A 19,957-nucleotide genomic window follows, 5' to 3' on the forward strand; every position below is an offset into this window, starting at 1 on the left:
CCTTGAACAAACAAATAAACATCACTTACAAACAGGGACTGATCTTGTTTTGACTTCCCTATTCAAAAATATTTTACTGAAAACATACAGTAGACCAACTGATATACATTCTCTTTGAAAATGAAGACTGACTAACATTAACCTCCATGTTTTCCAGTTTGAAGATTAATGAAAATATGTTGCTCCATCAGTTGAACATGGATCCTGTAAAGACTTTACTTTTGTTTTCATTTGTGTTACCAGGACACTTCTCCACACCTTTATTACCTCAGTCACCAGGAGGTGGAGCTAACAGACATTTCATCTCATTACTTTTGCTAAAGATACACATTTACAAGTTGTTACTTATGGGGCTTTAAATAAGTCTGTGTAACAGGTGACTGTGTGTCCCCAGAACCATGATAGAAGAACATTGTCTACTAGGTTGTAGTGTGATCCTGGCTTACTGATAAAGTCCCATGACTGTGGAAAGACAGACAATGTGTGTGGTATCAGAGTCAAATGTTAGCAAAGAATCTGTTAATTATCCTTGTCAGCTGGTCTAGATTCTATATTCCTGTCAACTGGTCTAGATTCTCTAATGTTAGTGATGAATCTGTTTATGATCCCTGTCAGCTGGTGTAGATTCTCTAATGTTAGTGATTAATCTGTTTATGATCCCAGTCAGCTGCTGTAGATTCTCTAATGTTAGTGGTGAATCTGTTTATGATGCCTGTCTGCTGGTCTAGATTCTCTAATGTTAGTGATTAATCTGTTTATCCCTGTCAGCTGGTCTAGATTCTCTAATATTAGTGATTAATCGGTTTATGATCCCTGTCAGCTGGTCTAGGTTCTCTAATGTTATTGATGAATCTGTTTATTATTCCTGTCAGCTGGTCTAGACTCTCTAATGTTAGTGATGAATCTGTTTATGATCCCTGTCAGCTGGTCTAGGTTCTCTAATGTTGTTGATGAATCTGTTTATTATTCCTGTCAGCTGGTCTAAACTCTCTAATGTTAGTGATGAATCTGTTTATGATCCCTGTCAGCTGGTCAAGATTCTCTAATGTAAGTAATGAATCTGTTAATGATCCCTGTAAGCTGGTATAGATTCACTAATGTTAATTTATGAATCTGTTTATTAACTGTTCTACATGAAGTGTCACAACTGAAATACATGTCATCACATTTTACAGAAATAAAACAACAACTACTAGTACAGACCAGAGCCTCCCTGATAGAAGGCTGGTGCCCTGTCCTCTATCTCTAGTTATCTGCTCTTTAACAGCCCAGAATCTATAATACTGAAGGACAGACAGACAGAATATCAACATGACTATAACATACCTAATGATCAGTAGACAGTCTATACCACTGAAGGACAGACACAGAATATCAACATGACTATAACAGACCTAATGATCAGTAGACAGTCTATACCACTGAAGGACAGACACACAGAATATCAACATGACTGAAACAGACCTAATGATCAGTAGACAGTCTATACCACTGAAGGACAGACACACAGAATATCAACATGACTGAAACAGACCTAATGATCAGTAGACAGTCTATACCACTGAAGGACAGACACACAGAATATCAACATGACTATAACAGACCTAATGATCAGTAGACAGTCTATACCACTGAAGGACAGACACACAGAATATCAACATGACTATAACAGACCTAATGATCAGTAGACAGTCTATAAGACACTCACAACACTCACTGTTAAATTTTTACCGTAAAACTACATGTCCAACTGTATCGGACACACAATGTGTGAATGTCCCTGTGAGTCCAACTTCTGGTTACATCCTCATCAGACTGCTCTGAGAGTGAAGATAGATTCAAAGAGTTTTTAGAAAGGGTACACTATAGGCCAAACCTCTTGCAAACTGGAGTTTATTTTAGAAGAGGATTTAGTTTCAATCAAATATCAGGAAAGCAAAAGTGAAAGAAATGACGAAAAGCTTTGTATACACACAACATTAAAATAAAAGGACAATTACACATTATAACAGGTCGATTGTTATTTTATAACCCTTTTGTCTGGATTAGATAAAAACATATAGAGTAATATTAAATTACTCACTAAGGCATAAAAATGTAATTGATTACTTTTTTTTAATATCTATTCAACATTTTTAATCAATGACATTAATTAAGTCCAGAGTATACAGTATGTTCTAGGCTATGGAATGTACAGTGACCAGTACAGTACACATACTACAGCAGGGGTTCTCAAAGTCTACATTCAAAGGTCCAAATCTGAATTTTCATCAATGACAAAGGTCCAGAACTATTGCTAATTACAAAATGTGTTTTTAATAAACATGTATAACAAATTAACATTCATTTTATGTTTTTTTTTTGTATAACTCATCCGTTTAGTTGATTAATATTTAAATGTCTGCATAATTAAGGGCGTGGTCCACTCCGTTGACTGACAGGTGGATTTCTGCTGCAGTTGGTCTCACTCGCTCTCACTAGCTGTTTGTCTACTGTTAGCTGTTACCCAGTCATCACGTTTCTTCCTCAGCTAATTCCAGCTGCTGAACTGGACATATCGGCCGTGTTCTTGCTTTGTTTTCTGGATTATTTCATACAATTTAATACACGCATTATACCTTCGCCCACGCCTTTGTATTCCATCGTTGTCGAGTATCAAGAGAACAACCAGGGCTGCTTTTCTGTTGTTTTCCTCTGTGAACATGCACTCATGGATGTCTGACAATTTTGTTGCTTTTGTGTGGAGATTCCAGATTTAAAAACGTGTAAAACGTCTATAGATATAGAGGCTACACTCGTTCTGCACTACCGTTGCTCTCACTGAACAGACTAACGTTAGATATGCTTATGTACCGTCAGATGCAAATTCCTGGAGTTGTCAGTGCTTTCCGTCCATGCAATAAACTAATGCACACCTGAATGAACACAGATTTCTAGCGCATTTACTTGAACTTCTTAGGTAATAAATATGGTTTGACCGATTTGAGAGGCAGCCAAAATATTTTTTTTAAATGGACTGAATAAAGCTCTCTATGACCTAGATGTGCAATGCCGCGTTGGCTGATATGACATGTTTGTGCATGAAACACAAGCTCACAGCAATACTGCAATACTGTCTTGGCTCCGCCCACTTTAGGCTTTAAAACGTTAGTTACCTATTGTAACTCCAGTTATATGAGTGGAGCGAAGCCCCCTAGAGGGGCTTTAGCTCCTAGTGGTTCACCCATGCCGCGTCAGCGGCCATACTGAAAACTCATTATGTAAGATGCATCAGCCAATCAGGGCACGCCTGCCCCTATATATGACCCGTGAACCCAGAGAACGTCCTCCCGAGATTATTCAGCATAACTCATGGGACGGCAGGGTAACACGTCTAGGGGGCTTCGCTCCACTCATATAACCAGAGTTACAATAGGTAACTAACGTTACATTTCGTGGAGCTCCGCCCCCTAGAGGGGCTTTAGCTCCTAGTGGTTCACGGCGGAGCGAGCGAGCCAAAAATGAACGAACATCAGGAGATGAAGGAGATGTTCGAATGCGTATGAAGGAATCCCCCAGCATAGCGAAAGAACATAAGCTAAGCAGGGAGAAGGGATGTTGAACTCAAACGAGAGGGAAACGTATCCATCCCGCAAACGCACAAAAAATATGTCCATGCACCACACATCACGAGATGAGGGGCATGAAGATATAAGAAGAAAATGAAAAAGGAGTAGGTTCAGAGGTCCCGGGCAGCTGCCCCCATGACAGAATGAACGAGGGAAGACGGAGACACGTCCAACAAATAAAAACGGACAAACGTCGAAGGCGATGACCACGAAGCCGCGGCGCAAATGTCATCCAGAGGCAGCAACACCCCACGTGGAGTGTGCACGGAGACCCTCCGGAACAACGGAAGCTCCATAGGCCTAAGTGATACAGTCACAAAGCCAATGGGACAGACAATGTTTGTAGAGCGGATGACCCAACGAGGAGTCTGCATAGCAAACAAACAACTGGGGAGTCAATCTGATAGACCTGGTGCAGTCCACGTGCATGGCAAGAGCACGTACCGGGCACAAACAGTGAAGCCTCTCGAAGAAGGCCTGCAATTCAATGGTCCTTGACCGAAAAGAACTCTTGATACTTTTCGGCACGAAGGATGAGTTAGGTCTCAACGTAGCACAACCCAAGTCCTCTCTGATGGCCAAGCATCCGGGGCGCACAGAGAGAGCACGGAGATCACTCACTCGTTTGGCAGAGCACAGAGATCACTCACTCGTTTGGCAGAGCACAGAGCGACCAGCAGGGCAGTCTTAAGGGAAAGCAACTTGAGAGAGCACTGTTGTAAGGGCTCGAATGGGGGTGCGCAGAGAGCGCCCAGCACCTTAGCCAGGTCCCATTGAGGAGCGCCCAGTCTGACCATCCGGGCGCAGACGGCTCGTCCCCGAAAGGAAACGGCGAAGAAGAGGATGGCTGAAAACAGTATTTCCAGCAAAACCTTCATGGCAGCAGGGATGGCAGATGCGTAGCCGCGGATGGTCGAAGGAGACCTATCCATATCGAAGAGATACTGCAGAAATGACAGAACCTCTCCCACAGGACAACACGAAGGGTCCGAGGACCTCTGCGCGCACCATGATACAAACATATTCCAGCGAGAGGAATATAATTTGGATGTAGACGATGCCCTAGCGCCCTGGATGGTGCGCACCATGGCATCGGACAAACCCCTCTTCAAGAACCTGACCCGCTCAGGTGCCAGACCTTGAGGGCTCCTGAGAGCACTGGAGGGTGTAGAATCGAGCAATCCACTTGGGACAGCGCGTCCTGTCTGGGCGGAATTGACCACGGACGGTCCACCAGCAGCTGGATCATCTCCGGATACCAGATGGCTGTGGGGCGGTCGGGTGCCACCAGGATGACCCGAAGCCCCTCCGTCCTGATCCGAGCCAGCAGGCGCGCTATGCAGCGTTGCGGAGGGAACGCGTACTAGAGGCTCCGGGGCCAGGGGTGGTGCGCGAATGCGTCCACCCCCAGAGGGGGGTGATCCGCCTGAGACAGGGAGAACCACAGGCGACAGTGTGCGTTCCGCCTGGACGCAAACAGGTCCACCTGAGCTTCCCCAAATCTCAGCCAGATGAGGGAGACGATGTCTGGGTGGAGACGCCATTCGTCGTGATGGAGGCCGCTCCGAGACATCATGTCCACGCCCACATTCAGATGACCCGGAATGTGGGCAGCAGTTAGGGAGCGGAAATGGGCACAAGCCCATAGCCAGAGCTGCGTCGCTGCCCGGTGGAGAGCAGGAGACTTGACCCCCCCTTGGCGATTGATGTAAGCGACCGTGGCCCGATTGTCCGAGCGAATCAGGACATCGCGGCCCTCGACTAGGTCTGAGAAATGCATCAGCACCAAAAAGACCGTGTCCAGCTCCAGCAGGTTGATGTGGCGGTGCCGGGAGGCCACACACCTCCGACTGCCTGGCCCAGGCACACCCCGCCCCATCCTTGGAGGGATGCGTCCGTGAAGACCTGGTGACTGACGACAGCAGACGCCACAGAGCGCCCCGCGCAGACTGTCTGGGCCTGGTTAAGGTGAAGGATCGCCTTGAGATTAGCTGCTACTTCCTCGATGTCACGTGACGACGGGGAAGGTGAACGGTCCAAGATGTGGGAAGCCGCTGACGCGAGGAGAGCAACGTTGTTCGCCGCGGCCAGGGCTTGAGATCCCAGAACATAAACTTTGTCCCAAAGCTGTCCTGAGAAACGGTCCTTGGTAGACGGCAGGGCAGGCTTCTTACCGGACCAGCCCCAGGAAGGAAGGAAGTGCGCGGCCAGCTCGGGTTCCAACGGCGGAGTGGCAGAGCTGATAGGAGCGAGACGACCATGGACCTTGGTGAAGGTGGCATAGGATCTGACGGGCGCCCTGGCAGATGCTGGAGCAGACCAGGAACCCTCGGCGAAGCCTTTAAAACCATGGACTTCAGGAGCAGGGGAGTCCACCGGTTTAACTCGCTCAGCCCAGGAACCGAAGGACATATCTGAAGGCTGCTTCGGCGTAGGCAGGGGAGGCAAAGGCAACTGGATATGGAGAGCTGCTCTCTCAATCATACCCGCAAACTCCACGTGGAGAGGGGGCGGACGGAGAGAGGCGGCGGAAGAAAAGTCATCCTCGAATTCTCCCCGGAGAGAAGGAGAGGCGTGGGAACTGCCACCACAACCCACGAGGGAAGGGAGCGGGTTCGCTTGCGTCAGGGGAGTGCGGTCCTGCGTAGAACCGTCCTCCTCTGACAGCATGTCGTCCTCGTCGTTGTCGTCGCAGGAGCTCAACACGGCGGGGACGTCCACCTCCTGCTGAAAGTAGGCTGCCCTCTCCACACGTGTAGGGAGGGACAGGACGGCGCAGGAGGAGCAAGCGTGGGCCGTCACGAGCGTGGGCCGGTCCCAGGCAGGAAACACATGCAGGATGGGGATACTGGTCCGGAGACAGATCGGCGCAGCGGCAAGCGGTGGCGAAAAATTTCTTCATTATGAAGAATGTCGACGGCAAAAAAATATTCTCAGGCTGAGAGTAATCAGACGTATTCAACAAGCGATTGCTGAATAAAAAGGGAGGACGTTCTCTGGGCTCACGGGTCATATATAGGGGCAGACGTGCCCTGATTGGCTGATGCATCTTGCATAATGAGTTTTCAGTACGGCCGCTGACGCGGCATGGGTGAACCACTAGGAGCTAAAGCCCTTCTAGGGGGCGGAGCTCCACGAAATATAACTGCTTTTCACAAACCTACGGGTGGCGTCACGGACACTTCGTCCATATTTTTTTTCAGTCTATGGTTGAAATACGAAATGGAAGCGTGTCCGGATTAAATTCCCTCCGGATCCGGACTAGAGTCCGGACTTTGAGAAGTCCTGTAACTACAGTGTCACAGTTCTTACAGCCTTAATCAACTTAATCTTGTACTCTTTGCTTACTTAAGAAACACAAACTGGCAGGCATACACAGTAAAATAAATTGCCTATGAAATTACAGTAAATTATTGGCAGCTGGATTGTTAGCTAATTAATGTAGTTATACAGTTGACTTACTGTATAATAGATATCATAAGACAAGGGGTGCTGGGAGGGTAGACCCACTTTTGTAGTGTCACTAAACGGAAAATCTAAAACATCTATTACCGAATAATTGCATGCTAATAAAACACGGACTGCAGTATTAGTAAAAACTCACTCTCCTGCATTCCATTCAGTTCATTAGGTTTAGTGATCAACATCACTAGTCTGTGAATGAGGAAATACAATTTTTTTTTACTCAACATTTCCTGAAGTTTACTTTACTTAACATCTGAACACTCTGCTTATGTGCTCTTGGCTTTACTATTATTATTACAGACATTCTGTGATTTTCCTCTCCTTGAACTGCCACCTTAACGTGGTGGAGGGGTTTGAGTACCCGAGTGACCCTAGGAGCTATGTTGTCTGGGGCTATATGCCCCTGGTAGGGTCTCCCAAGGCAAACAGGTCCTAGGCGACGGGTCAGACTAAGAGCGGTTCAAAAACCCCTTAATGATGATAAATAATTTGTGTCCTGTGACGTCGCCCGGCATGGCGCAGCCGGGGCCCCACCCTGGAGCCAGGCCCGGGGTTGGGGCTCGTTCGCGAGCGCCTGGTGGCCGGGCCTTTCCCCATGGGGCCCGGCCGGGCCCAGCCCGAACGAGCGACATGGGGCCGCCCTCCCGTGGGCTCACCACCCACAGGAGGGACCATAAGGGGCCGGTGCAGAGAGGATCGGGTGGCAGTCGAAGGCGGGGGCCTAGACAACCCGATCCCCGGACACGGAAACTAGCTCTAGGGACGTGGAATGTCACCTTGCTGGCGGGGAAGGAGCCTGAGATGGTGCGTGAGGTTGAGAGGTTCCGACTAGAGGTAGTCGGGATCACCTCTACGCACGGCTTGGGCTCTGGAACCACACTCCTTGAGAGAGGATGGACTCTTCACCACTCTGGAGTTGCCCATGGTGAGAGGCGGCGGGCTGGTGTGGGTTTGCTTATAGCTCCCCAGCTCTGCCGCCATGTGTTGGAGTTTACCCCGGTGAACGAGAGGGTCGTTTCCCTGCGCCTACGGGTCGGGATAGGTCTCTCACTGTTGTTTGTGCCTACGGGCCGAACGGCAGTGCAGAGTACCCAACCTTCTTGGAGTCTCTGGGAGGGGTGCTGGAAAGTGCTCCGACTGGGGACTCTATCGTTCTACTGGGGGACTTCAACGCCCACGTGGGCAACGACAGTGACACCTGGAGGGGCGTGATTGGGAGGAACGGCCCTCCTGATCTGAACCCGAGCGGTGTTCAGTTATTGGACTTCTGTGCTAGTCACAGTTTGTCCATAACGAACACCATGTTCAAGCATAAGGGTGTCCATCAGTGCACGTGGCACCAGGACACCCTAGGCCGCAGGTCGATGATCGACTTTGTTGTCGTTTCATCTGACTTGCGGCCACATGTCTTGGACACTCGGGTGAAGAGAGGGGCGGAGCTGTCAACTGATCACCACCTGGTGGTGAGTTGGATCCGATGGCGGGGGAGGAAGCTGGACAGACTCGGCAGGCCCAAGCGTACTGTAAGGGTCTGCTGGGAACGTCTGGCCGAGTCTCCTGTCAGAGAGATCTTTAACTCCCACCTCCGGCAGAGCTTTGACTGGATCCCGAGGGAGGCTGGAGATATTGAGTCCGAGTGGACCATGTTCTCCACCGCCATTGTCGAAGCGGCCGCTCGGAGCTGTGGCCGTAAGGTCTCCGGTGCCTGTCGAGGCGGCAATCCCCGAACCCGGTGGTGGACACCGGAAGTAAGGGATGCTGTCAAGCTGAAGAAGGAGTCCTATCAGGCATGGTTGGCTTGTGGGACTCCAGAGGCAGCTGACGGGTACCGACAGGCCAAGCGGACTGCAGCCCGGGTGGTTGTGGAGGCAAAAACTCGGGCCTGGGAGGAGTTCGGTGAGGCCATGGAGAAGGACTATCGGCTGGCCTCGAAGAGATTCTGGCAAACCATCCGGCGCCTCAGGAGAGGGAAACAGTGCCCTACCAACGCTGTTTACAGTAGAGGTGGGCAGCTGTTGACCTCAACTGGGGATGTCGTCGGGCGGTGGAAGGAGTACTTCGAGGATCTCCTCAATCCCGCCGTCACGTCTTCCATTGAAGAAGCATGGGATGAGGGCTCAGAGGTGGACTCGTCCATCACCCGGGCTGAAGTCACCGAGGTGGTTAAGAAACTCCTCGGTGGCAAGGCACCGGGGGTGGATGAGATCCGCCCTGAGTACCTCAAGTCTCTGGATGTTGTGGGGCTGTCTTGGTTGACACGCCTGTGCAACATCGCGTGGCAGTCGGGGACAGTGCCTCTGGGATGGCAGACCGGGGTGGTGGTCCCTCTTTATAAGAAGGGGGACCGGAGGGTGTGTTCTAACTATAGGGGGATCACACTTCTCAGCCTCCCCGGGAAAGTCTATGCCAGGGTTCTGGAGAGGAGAATACGGCCGATAGTAGAACCTCGGATTCAGGAGGAACAGTGTGGTTTTCGTCCAGGCCGTGGAACACTGGACCAACTCTATACCCTCTACAGGGTGATGGAGGGTTCATGGGAGTTTGCCCAACCAGTCCACATGTGTTTTGTGGATTTGGAAAAGGCATTCGACTGTGTCCCTCGCGGCATCCTGTGGAGAGTGCTTCGGGAATATGGGGTCCTGGGTCCTTTGCTAAGGGCTGTCAGGTCCCTGTACGACCGAAGCAGGAGCTTGGTCCGCATTGCCGGCAGTAAGTCAGACTTGTTCCCTGTGCATGTTGGACTCCGGCAGGGCTGCCCTTTGTCACCGGTTCTGTTCGTAATTTTTATGGACAGAATTTCTAGGCGCAGCCAGGGGCCGGAGGGTGTCAGGTTTGGGGACCACACGATTTCGTCTCTGCTCTTTGCGGATGATGTTGTCGTGTTGGCCCCTTCAAGCCAGGACCTTCAGCATGCACTTGGACGGTTTGCAGCCGAGTGTGAAGCGGTGGGGATGAAAATCAGTACCTCCAAATCCGAGGCCATGGTCATCAGTCGGAAAAGGGTGGCTTGCCCACTTCAGGTTGGTGGAGAGTGCCTGCCTCAAGTGGAGGAGTTTAAGTATCTAGGGGTCCTGTTCACGAGTGAGGGAAGGATGGAACGGGAGATTGACAGACGGATCGGTGCAGCTTCTGCAGTAATGCAGTCGATGTATCGGTCTGTCGTGGTAAAGAAAGAGATGAGCCGCAAGGCGAAGCTCTCGATTTACCGGTCAATCTACGTTCCTACTCTCACCTATGGTCATGAGCTTTGGGTCATGACCGAAAGGACAAGATCCCGGATACAGGCGGCCGAAATGAGCTTTCTCCGCAGGGTGGCTGGGCGATCCCTTAGAGATAGGGTGAGAAGCTCGGTCACCCGGGAGGAGCTCAGAGTAGAGCCGCTGCTCCTCCACATCGAGAGGGGTCAGCTGAGGTGGCTTGGGCATCTGTTTCGGATGCCTCCGCAACGCCTTCCTGGGAAGGTGTTCCGGTCCCGTCCCACCGGGAAGAGACCCCGGGGAAGACCTAGGACACGCTGGAGGGACTATGTCTCCCGGCTGGCCTGGGAACGCCTCGGTGTCCCCCCGGAAGAGCTGGAGGAAGTGTCTGGGGAGAGGGAAGTCTGGGCATCCCTGCTTAGACTGCTGCCCCCGCGACCCGGCCCCGGATGAGCGGAAGATGATGCGATGCGACATTCTGTGATTTTCAATTAACAACTATAGAAAATCAATCGTGTTCTTTGTTGTTTTTGTTCTGCTGTATGAATGCATTGGGTATATAACTGAAAGCCTTCCAATACAGAACGACAATCAAAGTTTGATGACCACATCATTACTACTGGAACCTATAGGTCTTTAATCCTCCTCAGTACCACATTATTACTACTGGAACCTATAGGTCTTTAATCCTCCTCAGTACCACATCATTACTACTGGAACCTATAGGTCTTTAATCCTCCTCAGTACCACATCATTACTACTGGAACCTATAGGTCTTTAATCCTCAGTACCACATCATTACTATTGGAACCTATAGGTCTTTAATCCTCCTCAGTACCACATCATTACTACTGGAACCTATAGGTCTTTAATCCTCCTCAGTACCACATCATTACTACTGGAACCTATAGGTCTTTAATCCTCCTCAGTACCACATCATTACTACTGGAACCTATAGGTCTTTAATCCTCCTCAGTACCACATCATTACTACTGGAACTTATAGGTCTTTAATCCTCCTCAGTACCACATCATTACTACTGGAACCTATAGGTCTTTAATCCTCCTCAGTACCACATCATTACTACTGGAACCTATAGGTCTTTAATCCTCCTCAGTACCACATCATTACTACTGGAACCTATAGGTCTTTAATCCTCCTCAGTACCACATCATTACTACTGGAACCTATAGGTCTTTAATCCTCCTCAGTACCACATCATTACTACTGGAACTTATAGGTCTTTAATCCTCCTCAGTACCACATCATTACTACTGGAACCTATAGGTCTTTAATCCTCCTCAGTACCACATCATTACTACTGGAACCTATAGGTCTTTAATCCTCCTTAGTACCACATCATTACTACTGGAACCTATAGGTCTTTAATCCTCCTCAGTACCACATCATTACTACTGGAACCTATAGGTCTTTAATCCTCCTCAGTACCACATCATTACTACTGGAACTTATAGGTCTTTAATCCTCCTCAGTACCACATCATTACTACTGGAACCTATAGGTCTTTAATCCTCCTCAGTACCACATCATTACTACTGGAACCTATAGGTCTTTAATCCTCCTTAGTACCACATCATTACTACTGGAACCTATAGGTCTTTAATCCTCCTCAGTACCACATCATTACTTCAGATAACTGACTCTGTGATATTAATGTCCATAACCATGAATGTCTAGTACTCACCATGAAGTATGTAGTTTCCCTGTTTACCTGCTCTGTGTTGCTGTGTTCCCTCCTGTCCCTCTGGTATCTGTATCTGACAGTAATCATGTACAGTCATGTAACAGACAAGAACACAGTTTGTACCTGGTTGGACCGGTTGTTCTAGTTGGGCACATTCTGATGAGAAACCACTTTGTCACTTATGTCACTCTGGTAGGTAACCTACTGTCTTGTCCTCTGGTAGGTAACCTACTGTCTTGTACTCTGGTAGGTAACCTACTGTCTTGTCCTCTGGTAGGTAACCTACTGTCTTGATCTCTGGTAGGTAACCTACTGTCTTGTCCTCTGGTAGGTAACCTACTGTCTTGTCCTCTGGTAGGTAACCTACTGTCTTGTCCTCTGGTAGGTAACCTACTGTCTTGTCCTCTGGTAGGTAACCTACTGTGTTGATCTCTGGTAGGTAACCTAATGTCTTGTCCTCTCGTAGGTAACCTACTGTCTTGTTCTCTGGTAGGTAACCTACTGTTTGTCCTCTGGTAGGTAACCTACTGTCTTGTTGTCTGGTAGGTAACCAACTGTCTTGTCCTCTGGCAGGTTGCTTACAGGCTTGTCAACTGTCATAGAAATAAATTTTTCCTGTGTTCTATTGTTAATATATTGAGTAGTTAAAGAGAGTCATTAGCAAATGTGTAAAAAGGACAAACTAAAAGTACTCTGCTGTATTTACTAGTTATGGGATGTCCATAAGGAAGAGCTAAATGACCATATAAACAGAGTTCATAACTAAATAAACTCCTTCATTGATAATGTACACTCTTCAGGGGCGCAGATAGGATTTTTTAATTGGGGGGACCAAGCTGTCAGCAAATGATTTAAACTCAATTCGTTATTTTGCATAATTTGGGCTTTAACTCGTGCTGAAGTAGTTACTTTGCGTAATTTGGGCTAATGATTTGCACTAAAAAGCCATTGGGGGATTCTTATTTGAAATCATGGATAAACAACAATGAACAAAGGTAAACGAAGGCCTACCTGATAACCACTAGCAATGCATGATCAGACTGTTATTTGACTAGTATGCCAATCACCCACAAAAACTTCACTTGAAGTATGTTTTATTTAAACATTTGCTTATCTCAGCATACAAAGTATATCATTATGAACAAAAAATCTAAGAACCTATTTGCAAAAAATAAAAAATAAATAAAATAAAATAACAAACAACATATTTACATAAATAAAAGTAAGTATACAGAGTATGAGAAATTCCGTCTAGTGCAGCCAAACAAATTTACTCAATGAAGGGCCCAAAAGCATCTCTCCTCCTTTCATTACCCTGAACATACTGCTGGGCAATTTCTTGTCCGTCCAGTCTGTCAAGCCTCTCTTGGTGAATATGGCACACAGCAATGCCATTGAGTCTTTCTTGAGTCATGGTTGATCGCAACCAAGTTTTCAACCTGCATAACCCACTAAAACTGCACTCTGCCTCAGCAGATGATATGGGCACCACCATCAACAATCTTACTAATGTCTCTACCTGATCAAATAGGCACCTGACTTCAGGGAGCATTTCTCTCAAAACAGGGGCCAGGTTGATTTGACTTTGTATATGTCATTATCATGTCAACATCCTCTCCCTCTGTGTTGCCTCCGGTCCCTCTTTGTTGTTCTGTCCCTGCTTCTTCTGTCTGTAATTCTACTGTCTCTCCTTCCTCATGCTGTCTTTTTCTACTGTGGCTGCCCTCCTCAGATCCTCACTTGACTGACTTGGGCCTGCCTTACTGTCATCAGAAATTGCCTGCAGGCCAGGAGGACAACATTTTAAATCTTATAATTTCAGTTAACCCTCTATACCTCTATAGAATTTCAAAACAATGTGAAATATACATTAATGGCTAAAACTACTATTTCAAATGTCTAAGAATAACTCAACATTATAAATGTAAGTGTTAATTACAAGTTTGTTGCAATTTATAGATTAGAAATATCTTTCAAATGATGTATGACATATTAAGAAATGTTTTTCATCATATTTAATTTAATTTAAGAATCTATATCCTCCGTTGCTCCGTACAATAAAACAACATGATTTCCTGCTATAAGAGGAGGTCAAAAGTTTATGTAGGCCTTTATTTGTTGTTTGCATAAACTTTGCACCACACACATTTACTTGTTATAATACTTTCTTTAGTGGCTTACACAACAGTGAACATACCTCAGTCAATTTATACAGTACAATAGGTTAAATGATAAGATTAAACATTATTTCCTGACGACGATAAATTGTTTGATTAATCCAACCATTCCTTTTGTGTTCATTCATTATTTGCCTCTGTCCACTCACCTAAATGCATAGTTATGGTCTCCACATTTTGCTGTGTTTGCTAAGTGCAAAAGCCTTCTTGCCATTATTGTCAGACTAGCTATTCCCCTTAACAAATCTAATCTGCCACATCTGGGAAAGTCAACAGGAATAGGATACTTACATTGTTTGGTTTGTGAAAACACGAGGTGATTGTTTTTTGTCTCTTCATTGCCTTTATGTGGCATTTATACAGTCGATTCAGTTCAGAAAATCACAGACTCAGCTTAGTCATAGATGGTATATGATCACTATGGTAACCGGTTACCGCTCCTACAGGCACGATTGAGGCACCTACCAGCTCCTCATAGGACCCCGGCGACGCGTCACTCAGGAGTCGTAGCACACACACACAGAGAGAGTGTTAACACTGGTTAGTCCTCTGTTTTACCGATTTCTTTCACCTTTCGTAGTGATAGTGAGGGCGGGGGATGGATCGGGTCTCTATGAATCTTGGGGGGTCATGACCCCCCCGTCCCTAGAGCCATCTGTGCGCCTGCTCCAAGCTTGATTCACTTATTCCTGTCTCCAGAGCGTATTCGTTACAAAGTGTTTGTTTCATTATGCTTGTGTGCGTTTCCTTTTTCTGTCTGATTGTCTTCATTTCCAGTATGTGACATTAAATAAATAAAACAAGCATGTGTGTATATAATGTGAATGATGATGACAATGATGTGTAATATTGTCTCTTGGTATCATCCATCAGATGTCTGTGATCTCACACTGGACCCAAACACAGTAAACCGAAACCTCTCTCTGTCTGAGGAGAACAGAAAGATGACATGGACGAGAGAGGAGCAGCATTATCCTGATCACCCAGAGAGATTTGAGGACTGGCCACAGGTGTTGTGTAGAGAGGGTCTGTCTGGACACTGTTACTGGGAGGTAGAGTGGAGTGGGGGAGGGGCTGTGATAGGAGTGTCGTATAAAGGAATGAACAGGAGAGGAGGGGGTGATGACTGTTGTCTTGGATACAATGACAAGTCCTGGAGTCTGTACTGTTATGGTGACTGTTACTCTGCCTGACACAATAAGAAGACATCTGACATACCTGTCACCTCCTCAGACTCCCACAGAGTAGGAGTGTATCTAGACTGGCCAGCCGGCACTCTGTCCTTCTACAGGGTCTCCTCTGACACACTGACCCACCTGTACACATTCAACACCACATTCACTGAGCCCCTCTATCCAGGGTTCAGGGTTAATTATATTGACTCCTCAGTGTCTCTGTGTCAGATGGTCCCTGGGTCAAACACAACATGATGTTTCACTCTAATCATGGTCATGTTCAGTAGGACACACCGTAGTAAAACACTGACAATAACTCTCTAGTAGTGAGTAAATATATCATATGATTGTAAATATTCCTGATTAAAAACCACTGAAGATGTAACCTGTAAACTAGAGTCACTAATCAATAGAATGAATCACCACACTGGTCTGTAAAACCATATTTTGCAATCATTCATCTGGTTATCTTTGATGTTTGTAAGCGTTGATGTCTTTAGAATTTGTATTTAATTGTTGACAAAATATTCCTGATTCTGTAATTGAAATACAATGTCCCAGATTTGACAGAATTAATAAAGGTTTTTTAAAACAGAAAATATAACAGTTATTTCCTAAAAGACACACCCATCCTGCCCCCTCCTAAGTTGTGGGTCCCGTCTCCTGGGACAATGGAAAACTGTTTTTCCATGTTTACATTTGACCTTTTGTTGGGTGTCGTCTTTACTGAATCCAAAATGTGTCCAAACGACCGACGTTGCGTTTTTCTTTGCTACTAGTTGCTCAGTTGACTCTGCGTTTGAGTTCTCCATGTTGCTTCCATGCCGCAGACTGGACGGGGAGAGTCATGTGACTACACAAATTACGTTTTTAAGGGGAGAGTATTAACAGGAAAAACCAAAATAACCAACATGGGGAAATTACGTCGGTTAGAGGATCTCACTAGCCTTCGGTTTATGTTCTGCTTGTTCAGCAGTTGTTTGATAAATTGCTATAAAACACATTTGGAGAGGATTTGTTTTTTCAATTCTTATCATTTTGGCGCTGGTGATTTTCCTTTGGTGCTCGCTAAAACCTCTTTGGGTGGCGCCAAAAAATCCTCTATGCAGGAAACACCCTGACTCTGCTGAGGTTACGAAAAATTACGTCATCCTCAATACACCAACAGACTGGGGAACCACGACAACTGCAGCCACAGGAGAGACAGGAATCATCAACGCAATTTGAAGAGTTTTACGTGACACGCGACATCAACATTTCTGGTCAGCAGTCCTTATAACATAATCAGTCTCACTTAGCTTTTTATCCACTCTGTACCGGCCTGTAAAACACGCAGAGACGATCCAAGCACAGGCAACAGCACCAGAACGTGGTTTCCAGGCTGTAGGGAACGTGAAACAACCTTGCGATCATAACGCCCCTTCATTCGCCTCTGTATGGAAGTCAGCTTTTCTTTTCAGCCAGCATGAAAGCGCTCACGAATTAGACTTACATAATCCAACACCTTTTTTGGGGGAACTTGTTTTTGTTCAATACATGTTCCTTCACAACTTTCATTGGACCCCTAACCGTGTGTCCAAAACTCCGCTCCGCAGGGCCATTGATTCTCTCATTGCAAATAAAACAAAAGGATCGCCTTCATCCCAGTTGTTTTTAGTGTCCATACAATATTTTTGTAAAATGGACTTCGTAACAAGGCTCCCTGACTCTCCAGATGATAAGCACTGGACACCTTGTGATTGTCCACATGAGCAAACAAATTGGCCATTAAATTTGAACCCTGGTCTGCCAGAATTACTTTAGGCAGACCAAAAGTGGCAAATAATTTAGTCAACGCTGACACTACTCCCTTGGATGTGATTTTTTGAAGAGGTAATGGGAATAATGGGTGGCAGCACACATAATCGTTGACAGGTGCTGATTTCCTGACTTGTTTTAAGTAATGGGCCAACAGTCTACTGTGACTTTCTCAAATGGCTCACCCATAACTGGAATCATGTAGAAAGGAGCCGGTGTGATGACCCGGTTAGGCTTCCTGGTGATCTGACAGGTGTGACAGGTCCTGCAGGAACAAGCCGAATCTCTTTTCAACCCTGGCCAATAGAAATGAGCTAATTTGAAATATCCGCAATGTAACTAATGTCAATTATACATAGTGCACAGGCACTAGAACACAGTCCATCTCAATCCCTCGCAACACTACACTGTAGCCACACAATGACAACACTACACTGTAGCAACACAATGACAACACTACACTGTAGCCACACAATGACAACACTACACTGTAGCCACACAAACGACAACACTACACTGTAGCCACACAATGACAACACTACACTGTAGCCACACAACGACAACACTACACTGTAGCCACACAACGACAACACTACACTGTAGCCACACAACGACAACACTACACTGTAGCCACACAATGACAACACTACACTGTAGCCACACAACGACAACACTACACTTTAGCCACACAATGACAACACTACACTGTAGCCACACAACGACAACACTACACTGTAGCCACACAATGACAAGACTACACTGTAGCCACACAATGACAATACTACACTGTAGCCACACAATGACAACATTACACTGTAGCCACACAATGACAACACTACACTGTAGCCACACAATGACAATACTACACTGTAGCCACACAGTGACAATACTACACTGTAGCCACACAATGACAACACTACACTGTAGCCACACAATGACAACACTACACTGTAGCTACACAATGACAACACTACACTGTAGCCACACAACGACAACACTACACTGTAGCCACACAACGACAACACTACACTTTAGCCACACAATGACAACACTACACTGTAGCCACACAACAACAACACTACACTGTAGCCACACAATGACAAGACTACACTGTAGCCACACAATGACAATACTACACTGTAGCCACACAATGACAACATTACACTGTAGCCACACAATGACAATACTACACTGTAGCCACACAGTGACAATACTACACTGTAGCCACACAATGACAACACTACACTGTAGCCACACAATGACAACACTACACTGTAGCCACACAATGACAACACTACACTGTAGCCACACAATGACAACACTACACTGTAGCCACACAATGACAACACTACCCTGTAGCCACACAACGACTCACCAAACCAGGCAAAACATCCGAGAGGATGACGGACTGTGATGCTCCGGAATCTCTTAGTATTCCAATAGGCAGATGCGTGTCCGGATCGTCATCTAGTGACACTGATCCAGTAGATATGAAAGGATCATAACTTGGATCAGGGGATGGACACAACACAATAGAGAAGTTCTCCTGAGCAATAGGCATAGTCTTCACTACCCCACTGGTTTAGAAGGAGTTGTGTGATGAGACCTGGCTACGTTGCAGCTTCACGAAATCAGCCATAATCAGCCTTTTCTGTGGCGGTGAAAGCATTCTCACTCTTCATTAGGACCATGTGGAGAAGGAAGTGAGGTGTGTTTGACTGGTGTAGTACCTGCTGGGACTCTGCTCCCAAATCCAGTAAGGGGCATATTAAATGTTGTCTTATGCGTTAGTGCAAACTTGTCAGCAAGCACTGCAGCGTGGGACAACGTCGCCACCTTCTGTTCTTTTAGGTACACTAATCGATCCAGAGACAATTTTTTAACTCCTGAGCAAACTCCACATAGCACCTATGTGGGCCTTTTTATGGTTCCAAAACTTCTGCCAGTAGGCTTCAGGGACCAACTCATATGCACAGAAAATTGCATTCTTAACACAGTACTACTTCAAACTATCCTTAAGCTCTAACACGGACACAACATCATGTGCTTTACCAAAGTTTACACTGTAAGAGTAATGGCCAAACCTCTTTGAGCTATTTTAATGAGGCAGCAAAGCATTCAAACACACCAAAATAGCCATCTACTTTGGACACTCTAAATGGTGGAACTAGTTGAATGTTTTTGCTGATATCAAACCGGTCAGTTGACTGACCTGATGTGGAGGTGTGGTCTAAAGACAAGGGTGAAAAATCTAGCGCAGGACGATATCCAGTTGCTGCGACCTATACACGGCCTCAAGCTCCATTTTCCTGACCTCTCATTTAAAACTGTTTTCTGTCTGTTTAGCCTGCTCCTCCATCTGGAGCCGTGTGATTGGCTCTAAACAGCCTGCTCCTCCATCTGGAGCCGTGTGATTGGCTCTTTAATACGAGCATCTAAACTTGATATCCGGCTAGACCTGGGATCAGATTGGAGCAACGTCCTTGTCTTCCCCCTCACGACGCGTAGGAGAGCTAACGGCACCACTAACCTGTTTGTCTAGGACTCGCCACAATGGGAGGTAAGACTACTCTAACCACGAGAGCTTCCCAGACACAACGCCTCAACCTGATTTTTAGTCACTGCCAGTGAATAGTGATCACTCATCCTCCCTAGGTCTACTTAGCCACACTGCCCTAATAGGTCTGCTGATGGGGCTGTAATGATCATCACCAGCAATGCAGCCATTGTGACAACAGCACAAGCAACAAAAGAAACCAGCCCTTCCCAACATGTGGACCACGGGTGTCTACCGATCCCGGACAAGCCCCTTCAACATGCCCCCTTCAATGGC

At 46.6% G+C, this 19,957-nt stretch overlaps 1 pseudogene; it reads left to right on the plus strand.

The window, feature by feature from the left end:
- Nucleotides 1–12,960: 12,960 nt before the first annotated feature.
- Nucleotides 12,961–19,538, plus strand: LOC117595357 (annotated as a pseudogene).
- Nucleotides 19,539–19,957: the final 419 nt, after the last annotated feature.

The sequence above is a fragment of the Esox lucius genome, chromosome 11 (genome assembly GCF_011004845.1).
Source record: "Esox lucius isolate fEsoLuc1 chromosome 11, fEsoLuc1.pri, whole genome shotgun sequence".
Taxonomy (NCBI): Eukaryota; Metazoa; Chordata; class Actinopteri; order Esociformes; family Esocidae; genus Esox; species Esox lucius.